At 44.9% G+C, this 12,852-nt stretch overlaps 1 protein-coding gene across 1 annotated transcript in view; it reads right to left on the bottom strand.

Moving 5' to 3' along the window:
* The window catches only part of LOC124544988 (flotillin-2), a 318,114-nt gene extending 306,066 nt beyond the window's left edge, over positions 1 to 12,048 (bottom strand). The window contains exon 1 of the mRNA XM_047123744.1: positions 11,944 to 12,048. The gene's annotated coding sequence lies outside the window, so the exon portion shown is untranslated. The remainder of the gene's footprint in view (positions 1 to 11,943) is intronic.
* Between the last annotated feature and the right edge of the window lie 804 nt (positions 12,049 to 12,852).

The following is a 12,852-nucleotide window of genomic DNA, read 5'->3' as shown; positions in this document are numbered from 1 at the left end:
AATCATGTGTGTTGTGAAAATATGTTCAGTTCTTTTATAAACAATAGTGTAGACAAGATCAGTTACAGAAAGGCAAAAAATGAACCAAAAAACGAAAAACGCATGATAGTTGGAAGAAACTAGTTGAAATTTGTGGGGATAAATGATAAACTAAAAACTGAGAAATCAGTTGCAATCGGCTGGTATTTACTAGTATCCTCTACAAGAGAACATTTTCCACTTTGTAATTGAAGGAAAACACATCCGTGTCAAAACATTTATTTGTTCATTCCTGCTAACTAACTAAACCTGCAGTCGCGTTACGTAATGCACAGTGTGTAACACAACCTGCAACTGTACAAATATTAAAGGAGGCAATCATACAATCGTTATTTGGCGTTGAATAAATTTGCTAGAGCTAGCATAATCTGCCGTAAGAACCCACCACCTAACTCTTTAAAGTGAAATATCGGCATTATGTCACTTTGAGTACATATGCCGTTTTACATGGAAATTATGGTCTAGTATTTGTGGAGCAACCTGTGCTCCGGCACTCCGAATCTATATTCAGCCATTCAAGAAAAACAAAGTATAAGTGCTTACTGTAGCTAAACGCTGTTATTACACTCGGAGAGCTAACGACTTATTCTGTCCAACATTACGCCATCGAGTCTGCTGGAAGTCTTTCTGACACGAAACAGTTTTCTCTTTCTGAGCGTAAGATGGCCAGCATGTCATGAGGGAAGTTTCCCTGGGTTCACATCCGTGGTTCTACACCTTCAGAGCGGTCCTGTGCCAGCATCCACCTCCGGAGGCATTTCTTACGGACTGGCACTGAACACTCGGCTCCGGCCCCTTACTCACATTCACAATGTATTTGTCTTCTATTAGTAGTTCTTTTGTCACTGATCTTCCGTACACTCTTTACTACTCGCATCATTGGAAAGGCCATGTCCTGATATTGGGTTTGTTGCAACTTCTGATGATGTTTCACCATGTGCAGCTGTGTTAGAATTCGCTGGTCTATAATTCCTAATGAACTATTTTGACTGCTACTGACTTCTTTCTTATTCGAGAATTCCTGTATCTTGATATGCATCTAGTTTGATTGTAGATGCATTATCCGCTAGAGTATCAAGCAGCTGCCAGTTTTCTTCATTAAGGGCTATGCAGCACAGAATACCAAACCTTATGTTCTCTCCCTGTCTACACTCTGTATACTGGTCACGCCAAATAAAATATGATCAGGTGTGTCCACCAACCCACAGTTGCAGGTCTGTCTCTCTATCTTCATAATTCTACATAAATACACAGTATAAGTGACATGTCATGCCGGAAAACGTTTCATCCCTTTGGAAGGCTTTATATAATTTAGAAGAAATCTTTCATGGGTGTTTGAGAGAAAAACCCATGCACCACGTCAGAACACTGCAGACACTTTTTATTTGTAACTATTTCTAGAGAATTCACATTGTTATTTTTCTGCGCAGTATTTTCACGTCTCGTACGGTGCTGACGTTGCAAAGTTAACAAAACCGCAGCCATTTTATTGGCACATTGTTCTCACCAAACTCTCATATTGTATTTATTTCAGTTCCGTTTTCTCTGTTCTTTTTTGTGTTTGCGTTCCTGCACACGGCTTTCTACTGTGTCACGTGTAGCAAACACAATGGGGGTACCGAATTAGGTATGGTTTTTGAGCGAGCCGTTGCAATTACCGCTACTGGGAAATGAGGAAATTTATATTCTCCAATCGCATGCGATCCACTTACAAGCGAGTTTGCGCTTGCCTCCCTTTAGGAAATATCTTGCAGAATTTGGATATTTTAGACGTTTAACTATCTTTTGTAGGATTTGTTAATCAGCGTGATTTGCAATTAATTCTGCTGTATTCATTTGTTCCAATGTGAACAACTTCCGGGAGAATATCTTTGATACCAATGCACTTTTACAAGGAGCTGAACACATTCATATAATACACTTATGTACGCAAATCATTCCCAGTTGCAAACGGTTTGTAAGCGTGCGATTGTACTTCACTATCTCGTCCAGCATTTAAAACAGACACGTGTGTTTAATAATGGGGCGGAATGTACGCATTCAGATTTATGTTTCATCTTCAGAAATAATTAATTCAGTAATATAGTATGCAACATCGTGGAATAATGTGTCTTAATTAGCGTAGACACGCTCCTTTCTTAACTGAGAAAGTAACGGATTATGCACTTTACCCGAGAATATTGTCACACTGTACGTTAGATGTGCCACTTGTACCTAAACTCACAGCGCCTTCACAATTAAACACGGTAAGAATGCACCAAACAAATATGTCGAAGTTGAAGGTACAGGAAATGTGACAGGCGCAGCCAAAAGTGCCCGACTGAAACTGCTCACGCCTGAAAATTTGAACAACGCAAAAGGTGCATATTCTTTGAGTCCCACGAAGTCTGTGAAATGGTTTTTTAGTCAGTATGGCCTATTGGTAGCTATTGCTACTCGTATGTTCAATAACTTATCAGAGCATATCAAAGGTCTTGTAAGTGACAAAGATCGGTTTCAGAGTGAATTAAAGAACTTCCTGTTGGCCAACTCCTTCTACTCCTTCGATGAATATCTTCACAAGGATTATAGCTCATAACTCTGTCTGCATTAGAATTGTACAATATCCTTGTATCTGAGGAAAAAAAAAAATCGAAAACTTTGTGGATACATGGCTGCACAAGAATTCAAACGTCTGGGCAACGGAAAACTCAAATCAGCTCCACGAGTCCCTTTTGCACGCACGCGCAAGAAACAGGTATTTACTGTACAATGTAACGTAGACACATCATTGTCACATTCTTTCGTGGCAGAACACCGAGTACTACACGCATTGATCAGCCAGGGCCTGTCGATGTGAACCCTTCCAAGGGATAGCAGCGTCACCTGGCCAGGAATGACTGATAAGACACGAGCACGATGTATGTAATACCAGTGAGCGTGCTGTCCGCGTGTAGAATGTGGGAGGCGCGCGACCTTTCTGAGTTTGACCGAGAGCAGATTCTGATGGCCCGGAGGCTCGGCACGAGCATTTCGGAAACTGCACGACTTGTCGGGTGTCCGAGGAGTGCTGTGGCGAGTGTCTTCGAAACGTGGCGAGACAAAGGTGAAATCACGTCCAGACGTCGTGGGGTTGGGCATCCCCTCTTTACAGATGTAGGACGTCGCAGGCTGGGAAGACTGGCAAAACAGTACAGGCGACAACTGTGGCGGAACTACCATCAGACTTTGATGCTGGGCAGAATACAAGAGTGTGTGAACACACAGTGCACCGATCACTCCTAAAGATGGGCCTCAGCAACCGACTACCCATGCATGCATCAATGTTAATGTCATGACATCGGCAACTACGACTGAAATAGGCAAGTGACTATCGGCACTGGACGTTGGCGCAGTGGCAGAGCGTTGCACGGTCTGATGAATCCGATAACTTCTTCATCACTTCGAAGGGAGGGCGCGAATCCGCTATCTTCCAGGGGAACAGCTCCTCGGCACCTGTGCTGCGGGACGGAGATAGTCCGGCGGCGGCCCCATCATGCTGTGGGGAAGGTTCACTCAGCCTTCTGTGGATCCAGAGGAGCTGGTGCCGTGCATCACGGAGGCCAGGGAGACTCTACACTGGCTGCAGACCACGTACACCCTTTCGTGACGATCTTGTTTCTCGACGGCAGTGGCATTTTTCAACAAGATAATGCGCCATGTCACAAGGCTAGGAGTGTGGGTCGCCGACAGAGACAGACGCAGCAACAGGCAAGTAAACCACTTTTCTGACATTTACGAGTTCCTAACCAGGAGCGAATTTTATTATATCATCTGTGTGCTTTAATAGTTTAGTTTCTCGAGTTTCTGCATGTAAATTTAATATCTAATAGCTACAGTTCTTGCGTCTTCGTTCGCATCGGAAAGTAAACCGATATATTACACCGATATTACAAGTTCCTAATCAGGGGCGAGTTATCTACACTCCTGGAAATTGAAATAAGAACACCGTGAATTCATTGTCCCAGGAAGGGGAAACTTTATTGACACATTCCTGGGGTCAGATACATCACATGATCACACTGACAGAACCACAGGCACATAGACACAGGCAACAGAGCATGCACAATGTCGGCACTAGTACAGTGTATATCCACCTTTCGCAGCAATGCAGGCTGCTATTCTCCCATGGAGACGATCGTAGAGATGCTGGATGTAGTCCTGTGGAACGGCTTGCCATGCCATTTCCACCTGGTGCCTCAGTTGGACCAGCGTTCGTGCTGGACGTGCAGACCGCGTGAGACGACGCTTCATCCAGTCCCAAACATGCTCAGTGGGGGACAGATCCAGAGATCTTGCTGGCCAGGGTAGTTGACTTACACCTTCTAGAGCACGTTGGGTGGCACGGGATACATGCGGACGTGCATTGTCCTGTTGGAACAGCAAGTTCCCTTGCCGGTCTAGGGATAGTAGAACGATGGGTTCGATGACGGTTTGGATGTACCGTGCACTATTCAGTGTCCCCTCGACGATCACCAGTAGTGTACAGCCAGTGTAGGAGATCGCTCCCCACACCATGATGCCGGGTGTTGGCCCTGTGTGCCTCGGTCGTATGCAGTCCTGATTGTGGCGCTCACCTGCACGGCGCCAAACACGCATACGACCATCATTGGCACCAAGGCAGAAGCGACTCTCATCGCTGAAGACGACACGTCTCCATTCGTCCCTCCATTCACGCCTGTCGCGACACCACTGGAGGCGGGCTGCACGATGTTGGGGCGTGAGCGGAAGACGGCCTAACGGTGTGCGGGACCGTAGCCCAGCTTCATGGAGACGGTTGCGAATGGCCCTCGCCGATACCCCAGGAGCAACAGTGTCCCTAATTTGCTGGGAAGTGGCGGTGCGGTCCCCTACGGCACTGCGTAGGATCCTACGGTCTTGGCGTGCATCCGTGTGTCGCTGCGGTCCGGTCCCAGGTCGACGGGCACGTGCACCTTCCGCCGACCACTGGCGACAACATCGATGTACTGTGGAGACCTCATGCCGCACGTGTTGAGCAATTCGGCGGTACATCCACCCGGCCTCCCACATGCCCAATATACGCCCTCGCTCAAAGTCCGTCAACTGCACATACGGTTCACGTCCACGCTGTCGCGGCATGCTACCAGTGTTAAAGACTGCGATGGAGCTCCGTATGCCACGGCAAACTGGCTGACACTGACGGCGGCGGTGCACAAATGCTGCGCAGCTAGCGCCATTCGACGGCCAACACCGCGGTTCCTGGTGTGTCCGCTGTGCCGTGCGTGTGATCATTGCTTGTACAGCCCTCTCGCAGTGTCCGGAGCAAGTATCGTGGGTCTGACACACCGGTGTCAATGTGTTCTTTTTTCCATTTCCAGGAGTGTAGTTTCACCTGAGTGCTTCGGTAGTTAGGTTTTTGAATATCTGCATATTATTAGACGCAGTTCCTGCGTTTTCGTAAGGGTCTACAGTAGAGTTGCGCAGCACGTGCCGATAGTCCGTATATCTGCAATCTGCATAGTTTAGTTTTGCACGGTCTTTAGTATGGACAGGGACTGCGATTGTTGTGTGCGTATGCGAGCCGAGTTGGTGATACTTCGCTCTCAGCTCCAGGCTGTGATGGCTTCGGTTACACAGCAAGAGGCTGCAGTGGATGGCTGCCACTGCTGTGGGCCGGCCGTGGGGATCCAACGGACGTCCAGCACGTCCAGACCTCCAATCGGTCCTCACTGGTGGCCAACCCAGTTACTGCTCGCTCTGAGGCTGAACCCTCACCCCGGGGCGAAGCAGGCGGCGAAAGACTTCCCAGGCGGCCGCACGTAAGGCCTCCCCGTTTTGTCTGACAAACAGGTTCCAGGTGCTGTCTGTGGCTGACTCTATCGCTGAGCCAGATGCTGTCGCCGGCCCTGTTTGAGAGGAAACCACTCAGCCTGCAAGATCCGGGCAATCGCAGAGGGTGAGATTATTGGTAGTTGGGAGCTCCAACATTAGGCGCGTTATGGGGCCCCTTAGGGTTTTGGTTCACAATGTGCACTCCGTGTGCATACCGGGTGGAGCCATTCCAGATGTGGAAAGGGTCCTCCCGGATGCCATTAAGAGCACAGGGTGCAGCTAACTGCAGGTGGTTGCTCACGTCGGTACCAACGACGTGTGACACTTTGGATCAGAACAGATTCTCTCTGGTTTCGAGCGGGTAACAGAAGTGGTAAAGGCTGCCAGTCTTGCTTGCAAGATGAAAGCAGAGCCGACCATTTGCAGAATAGTCGACAGGCCGGACTGCGGACTTCTGGTACAGAGACGAGTGGAGGGTCTGAATCAGAGGCTCAGACGGTTCTGCGACCGTGTAGGCTGCAGATTCCTCGACTTGAGCCAAACGGTGGTTGGGTTTCGGGATCCGCTGAATAGGTCAGGTGTCCACTATACGCAGGAGGCGGCTACACGGGTAGCAGGGGCTGTGTGGCGTGGACTGGGCTGCATTTTAGATTAGAGGATCTCGGAAAAACACAATAAGGGCTTCAGTCAAAGAGGGTGAAGGCTGAACACAGGAAGAACGTACATACAGGAACCATTTGTATAACAGTTGTAAACTGTCGTAGCGGTGTTGGGAAAGTACCAGAGCTCCAAGCGCTAATGGAAAGCACTGATGCTCAAATCGTTATAGGCACTGAAAGCTGGCTAAAGCCGGAGATAAGCTCAGCCGAAATTTTTGCGAAGAACTTAACGGTGTTCCGAAAGGACAGGCTAAACACGGTTAGCGATGGTGGCGTGTTTGTTGCTGTTAGAAGTAGTTTAACTTGTCGCGAAATTGAAGAAGATACTATCTGTGAGTTAGTATGGGCAGAGGTCATTGTCGGCAACTGGAATAAAATAATAATTGGATTCTTTTACCGACCTCCCAATTCAGATGATACAGTTGCTGAAAGGCTTGAGTTTGATTTAGTAAACGGTAGTAAAAACGGTAGTAAAAACACACTTGACCTCGTAGCAACAAATAATCCTGAGTTAATAACGAGCATCAAAACCGATGCAGATATTAGTGAACACAGGGTTGTCGTAGCGAGATTGAATATTGTAATCCCCAAATCATCGAAAAATAAGCGAAACATATACCTTTTCAAAGAAGCAGATAAAAATTCACTTGACACCTTCCTCAGAGACAATCTCCACTCATTCCAAATTAATAATATAAGTGTAGACCAGATGTGGCTTAGATTCAAAGAAATAGTATCGGCAGCAATTGAGAGATTTATGCCAAATAAATTAACAAACGACGGAGCTGATCCTCCTTGGTACACAAAACGGGTTAGAACACTGTTGCAGAAATAACGAAATAAACATGCCAAATTTAAACAGACGCAAAATCCCCAAGATTGGCGATCTTTTACAGAAACTCGAAATTTAGCGCTGACTTCAATGCGAGATGCCTGTAAAAGTTTCCACAACGAAACTTTTTGCAGAAAATCCAAAGAGATTCCGGTCGTATGTGAAGTATGTTAGCGGCGAGACACAATCAATGCCTTCTCTGCGCGATAGCAATGGAGATACTATCGAAGACAGTGCTGCCAAAGCAGAGTTACTGAACACAGCCTTCCGAAATGCCTTCACAAAAGAAGACGAAGTAAATATTCCAGAATTCGAATCGAGAACAGCTGCCAACATGAGTAACGCAGAAGTAAATATCCTCGGAGTAGTGAAGCAACTTAAAATCACTTAATAAAAGCAAGTCTTCTGGTCCAGACTGTATACCAGTTAGGTTCCTTTCGGAGTATGCTGATACATTAGCTCCATACTTAACAATCATATACAACCGTTCGCTCGACGAAAGATCCGTACCCAAGGACTGGAAAGTAGCACAGGTCACACCAATATTCAAGAAAGGTAGTATGAGTAATCCACTAAATTACAGGCACATATCGTTAACGTCGATATGCAGCAGGATTTTGGAACATATATTGTGTACAAACATTATGAATTACCTCGAAGAGAACGGTCTATTGACACACAGTCAACATGGGTCTAGAAAACATCGTTCCTGTGAAACACAACTAGCTCTTTATTCGCATGAAGTGTTGAGTGCTATTGACAAGGGATTTCAGATCGATTCCGTATTTCTGGATTTCAGGAAAGCTTTTGACAATGTACCACACAAGCGGCTCGTATTGAAATTGCGTTCTTATGGAATATCGTCTCAGTTATGTGACTCGATTTGTGATTTCCTGTCAGAGAGATTACAGTTCGTAGTAACTGACGGAAAGTCATCGAGTAAAACAGAAATTATTTCTGGCGTTCCCCAAGGTAGTGTTATAGGCCCTTTGCTGTTCCTTATCTATATAAATGATTTGGGAGACAATCTGAGCAGCCGTCTTCGGTTGTTTGCAGATGACGCTGTCGTTTATCGACTAATAAAGTCATCAGAATATCAAAACAAAGTGCAAAACGATTTATAAAAAATATCTGAATGGTGCGAAAAGTGGCAGTTGATCCTAAATAACGAAAAGTGTGAGGTCATCCACATGAGTGCTAAAAGGAACTCAAACTTCTGTTACACGATAAATCAGTCAAATCTAAAAGCCGTAAATTCAACTAAATACCTAGGTATTACAATTACGAACAAATTAAATTGGAAGGTACACATAGAAAATGATGTGGGGAAGGCTAACCAAAGACGGCGTTTTATTGGCAGGACACTTAGAAAATGTAACAGACCTACTAAGGAGACTGCCTACACTACGCTTGTCCGTCCTCTTTTAGAATACTGCTGCGCGGTGTGGGATCCTTATCAGATAGGACTGACGGAGTACATCGAAAAAATTCAAAGAAAGGTAGCCAGTTTTGTATTATCGCGAAATATGGGAGAGAGTGTCCCAGAAATGATACAGGATTTGGGCTTGACATCATTAAAAGAAAGGCGTTTTTCGTTGTGACGGGATCTTCTCACGAAATTCCAATCGCCAACTTTCTCCTCCGAATGCCAAAATATTTTGTTGACACCGAGGAGAATAAGGGAAATGAGAGCTCGTACGGACAGATATAGGTGTTGGTTCTTTCAGCGCGATACGAGATTGGATTAATAGAGAATTGTGAAGGTGGTTCGATGAACCCTTTGCCAGGCACTTAAATGTGATTTGCAGGGTATCCATGCAGATGTGGATGGAGAACACGGCGGCGAGTTCCAGTTGATGCGCTGGTCTCCCAACTGGCTAGATGTGCACCCCGTCAAACACATCTGCGATGTGACTGAGCGTCGCGTCACAGCTCATCGCTCCCCTCCCCGGAATTTACGGAAATTAAATCAGGTGACTTGTGTGTGTGTGTGTGTGTGTGTGCCAGCTCCCTCCAGCTACCTACCAAGGCCGTATTGCTTCCAAGCCACGACGCATCGCCGCTGTTATCCCTGCCAAGGGCGGACATATCAACTACTAGGTAGGTGGCCATAATGATCTGGCTAATCAGTATAATGATGGTGCAACAGTTTTAAAGAGTCATTTCGTGGAGTTGCAGTTCTTCTTTTTTCCGTGTTTGCTAAGATAATTGGATGAGGAATTCCGCCCTACGGAAAACACCTTTGGAATTTTATTTTACCCAGGCATGTTTTAGCACGTTTTGCGCTGTCTTTAGTGGGTTACTTTATTTCCTTTCTGTAAACTTATTATTACCTATCAGCGTTTAGAGGAAACATTTGCTACAAAATCTGCTATGCTAAGTAAAGTAGGTATTGCATTCTATACACACTTCGTATGTTCAACATTCACTGATTTGACTAGAAGTGAGCCGAAGAAAACAAGTTTTTGAGTAGATATATAACGCCTTTCTGCAAAAGGTCAGGTCTTCCGCTGTTCACTAGCAATTTTTTATTCTTCTGCAGTAAATGTCTATAACGCACAACAAAATCGTAAATAAAGTGTCTTGTAATGCAGCAGTGCACACCTCCTCGGGTCGTTAGGAAACCTACAAAAAGACAAATGTGGTGTCTTCTTCTTCTTGTTGCTGATATTTATTGCGCTACAGACGTTCCCGTTTGTAAAAACAGTTCTATAGATCGTTAGAAACAATAAAGTTTCACTTTCGCTTTCAAAGATCTCGCCGAACTCAACATTAACTTCCTGGCCGCCTGGAGCGCTGCAGTCGCACAGGGTGAAAAAAAAAAAAAAAAAAAAAAAAAAATTCGGAGCGTTGTGACTCTTATGTTGCACTGTGCTGGTAATACTATTTGGAACACACTTTGCAGACAGCATCCACATATACCACTGAATGTAGCTGACACATACATCACTGCTCGACACATAGTTCGGGTGAAACAATGCCATAACATTGAAATGTGTGAAAAACTAGCTCTTATTTGAAAAGGAGAGGAAATTAGACTACAGAGTCATACATGTTTGATAATGAGACCACTTAGCGAATTCCAACAAACTCTTTCTCGCTTACGCGCTTAATGTCAAATATTAAAACATTCATTCATTCATAGTGTTATCGGAAGTTTGAAGCTGTTTTACACATAGAGTTCGATTCTTTACATAATCGGTGGTTCATTAGTACTAAGTTTGTTGCGAATCAATTTGTACAAAAGTTTTACTTGCTAGATCTACGTTAGTAGTTTTTTAGCCTGGTGTAGGTGTCAGTATCTCTGTGTCGCCACATGTGGTTGCAGTAAGAGTGTTATCTTTTACATTACTGACAGGACAAAAGAACTAACTATAGAAGTAAGCGAACTTTGATGGATTATTACCATAGTTAAGAATACAACCAAACAAACTAAGGTGTACCAAGCACAATAACATGAAATTTTAAACTCTTATTGTTACTTGTATAAGGACACACGTTATGCAGAGTGTGTATTAAAAAATATTGCTGTCTTTTGCCACAAACGTCTGATTTGCCGCGTCTTTTGAAATGTCTGCACATGGGGCTATTTCGCCCCATACACGTGGGGCAATTTCACATCAGTCGAATTATTAGTTTAATTGATGTTTTACTGCGAAATTCTAGGGAACACGTTTTCTTGGTTTCTTTTCAGATGACCCGTACGTGTAAAAGAAAACAGCCAAGTGCTTCATGGTCCGTGGACGATGTGAGACAAGCTGTTATAAGTATTATAGGCAGCTCCTCTGGATGAAGTGCCAGCAATGTGCTATACGGTTTCACGAAGTGTGTGTGAGTGGAAAAGTACGAAAAAGGTTTACATGCTGTAAATGCTTATGATTTTGACACTAAATACACTGGGCGGAATAGCCTCTTGACTGGGTGGAATAGTCCCACCATTTTTATATATTGTGATTTCTGTCTTCTTCAGAAGATTAATACTTTGTTCGTGTAAAGTAATTTCGACGTTTTATATAATAGAACTTATTCACAATTAACATACCATAATTGTATCACATTGACAGATTTTTTATAAGTTTCATGTCATATTATGTAAGATTTATGGTTGAAATGAGCGGAATAGCGCATCTGTACCCTATCGATTATTAATAAGGGCAAATAAGCACGAAAGAACGTTGCTTCCGAATATATTGACAAACCACACTCCCTGTTTCGTGTAAATATTTGCCCTCCCCCATTTATGTGTATTAACGTACATTCGTGCTTCATTTGTAGCATGTCATGTCTTAAGCAACTGACTATGTTTTATCACATTCGACCACAGAATCTTTTGAGTTACAGTCACTTTCGCGATTTTTTCCTGTTTTATGGAAACCATTGCATCAGGCCCTTATTACTACGGAAACGAAAACGAACCCCGCTGAAGGAAATCAAGGGTCTGAAACAAAGTTTGACATGTTCTTACTTCTACACTGGACGGTCCTATTATTGTAGACACACTTTGCGTCCGCAACATTACGATCGCCAGTTCTTGGTAACTGTACGTGCCGCGAAGAGTAACGGAGAGGTGTTTTGTGTTGTGCCGGCTCAGCCGGGACTCACCTCTAGCGACAGGCGCTGGACGTCGGTCACAAACCACCAGGCCCACGCCCAGCCGCCCACGATGGTGTCCTTCTTGGTGGAGCCGCAGCATCCTCCTGCAACACACAAGAGCACCGCCACTGTGTACCAGCGCACAGACTCTCTCTCAAGCGTCCACCAGTATCGCCCCACAATCAACAAATCATAACACAATCAAATACACAGTCCCTCAGCGAATGCTGATGTTCACTATTACAAATACTAACGCGTGAAAAACGGACGGGAAGCCGAAGATTAGCACGTGATTCTACATCTAAAATTATTTACAGAAGCACGAGGGAGAAGAACTAACAGAATAGGGAGTTTTCTCTTAATCTTTGTGTAACTACTCTGACCTACATTGTTTGAACCTGCTTTCTGTATTCAAGCCTTGATCTATCTCTGCATTTTTACTTATTCCTTGATGCCTCAGGATGTGCCCTGTCAATCTATCCATTCTGCCATACGGCTCTTTCCCCAGTGTTAGATTTACTAACTGTCCGTTGGTTATGTCACATACAGTGACGTGACAAAAGTCAAGCGACACCTCCTCATTTCCTGTCGCACCTCCTTCTGCCCGGCGTGGTGCGACAACTGGACGTGGCATGGAATCAACAGGTGGTCGGAAGTCCACTGCAGAAGTACCGAGCCACGGTACCTCTACACTCGTCCGTAACTGCGAAAGTGTTGCCGGTGCAGGATTTTCCACGCGAACTCAACTCTCCATTATGTCCCACAGATGTCCGACTGGATTCACGTCGGGGTACCCGGGTGGGCAAATCTTCCGCTCGAATGTTCTTCAATGCAATCGCAGGTAACTGTGGCCCAGTGACATCGCGAACTGTCATCCGTAAAAATTCCATCGTTGGTTCGGAACAAGGAGTCTACGAA

This window comes from Schistocerca americana, chromosome 8 (assembly GCF_021461395.2).
Source record: "Schistocerca americana isolate TAMUIC-IGC-003095 chromosome 8, iqSchAmer2.1, whole genome shotgun sequence".
In the NCBI taxonomy this organism is placed as follows: Eukaryota; Metazoa; Arthropoda; class Insecta; order Orthoptera; family Acrididae; genus Schistocerca; species Schistocerca americana.
The sequence above is the reverse complement of the archived record's forward strand: the minus strand, read 5'-3'. Positions and strand labels throughout refer to the sequence as shown.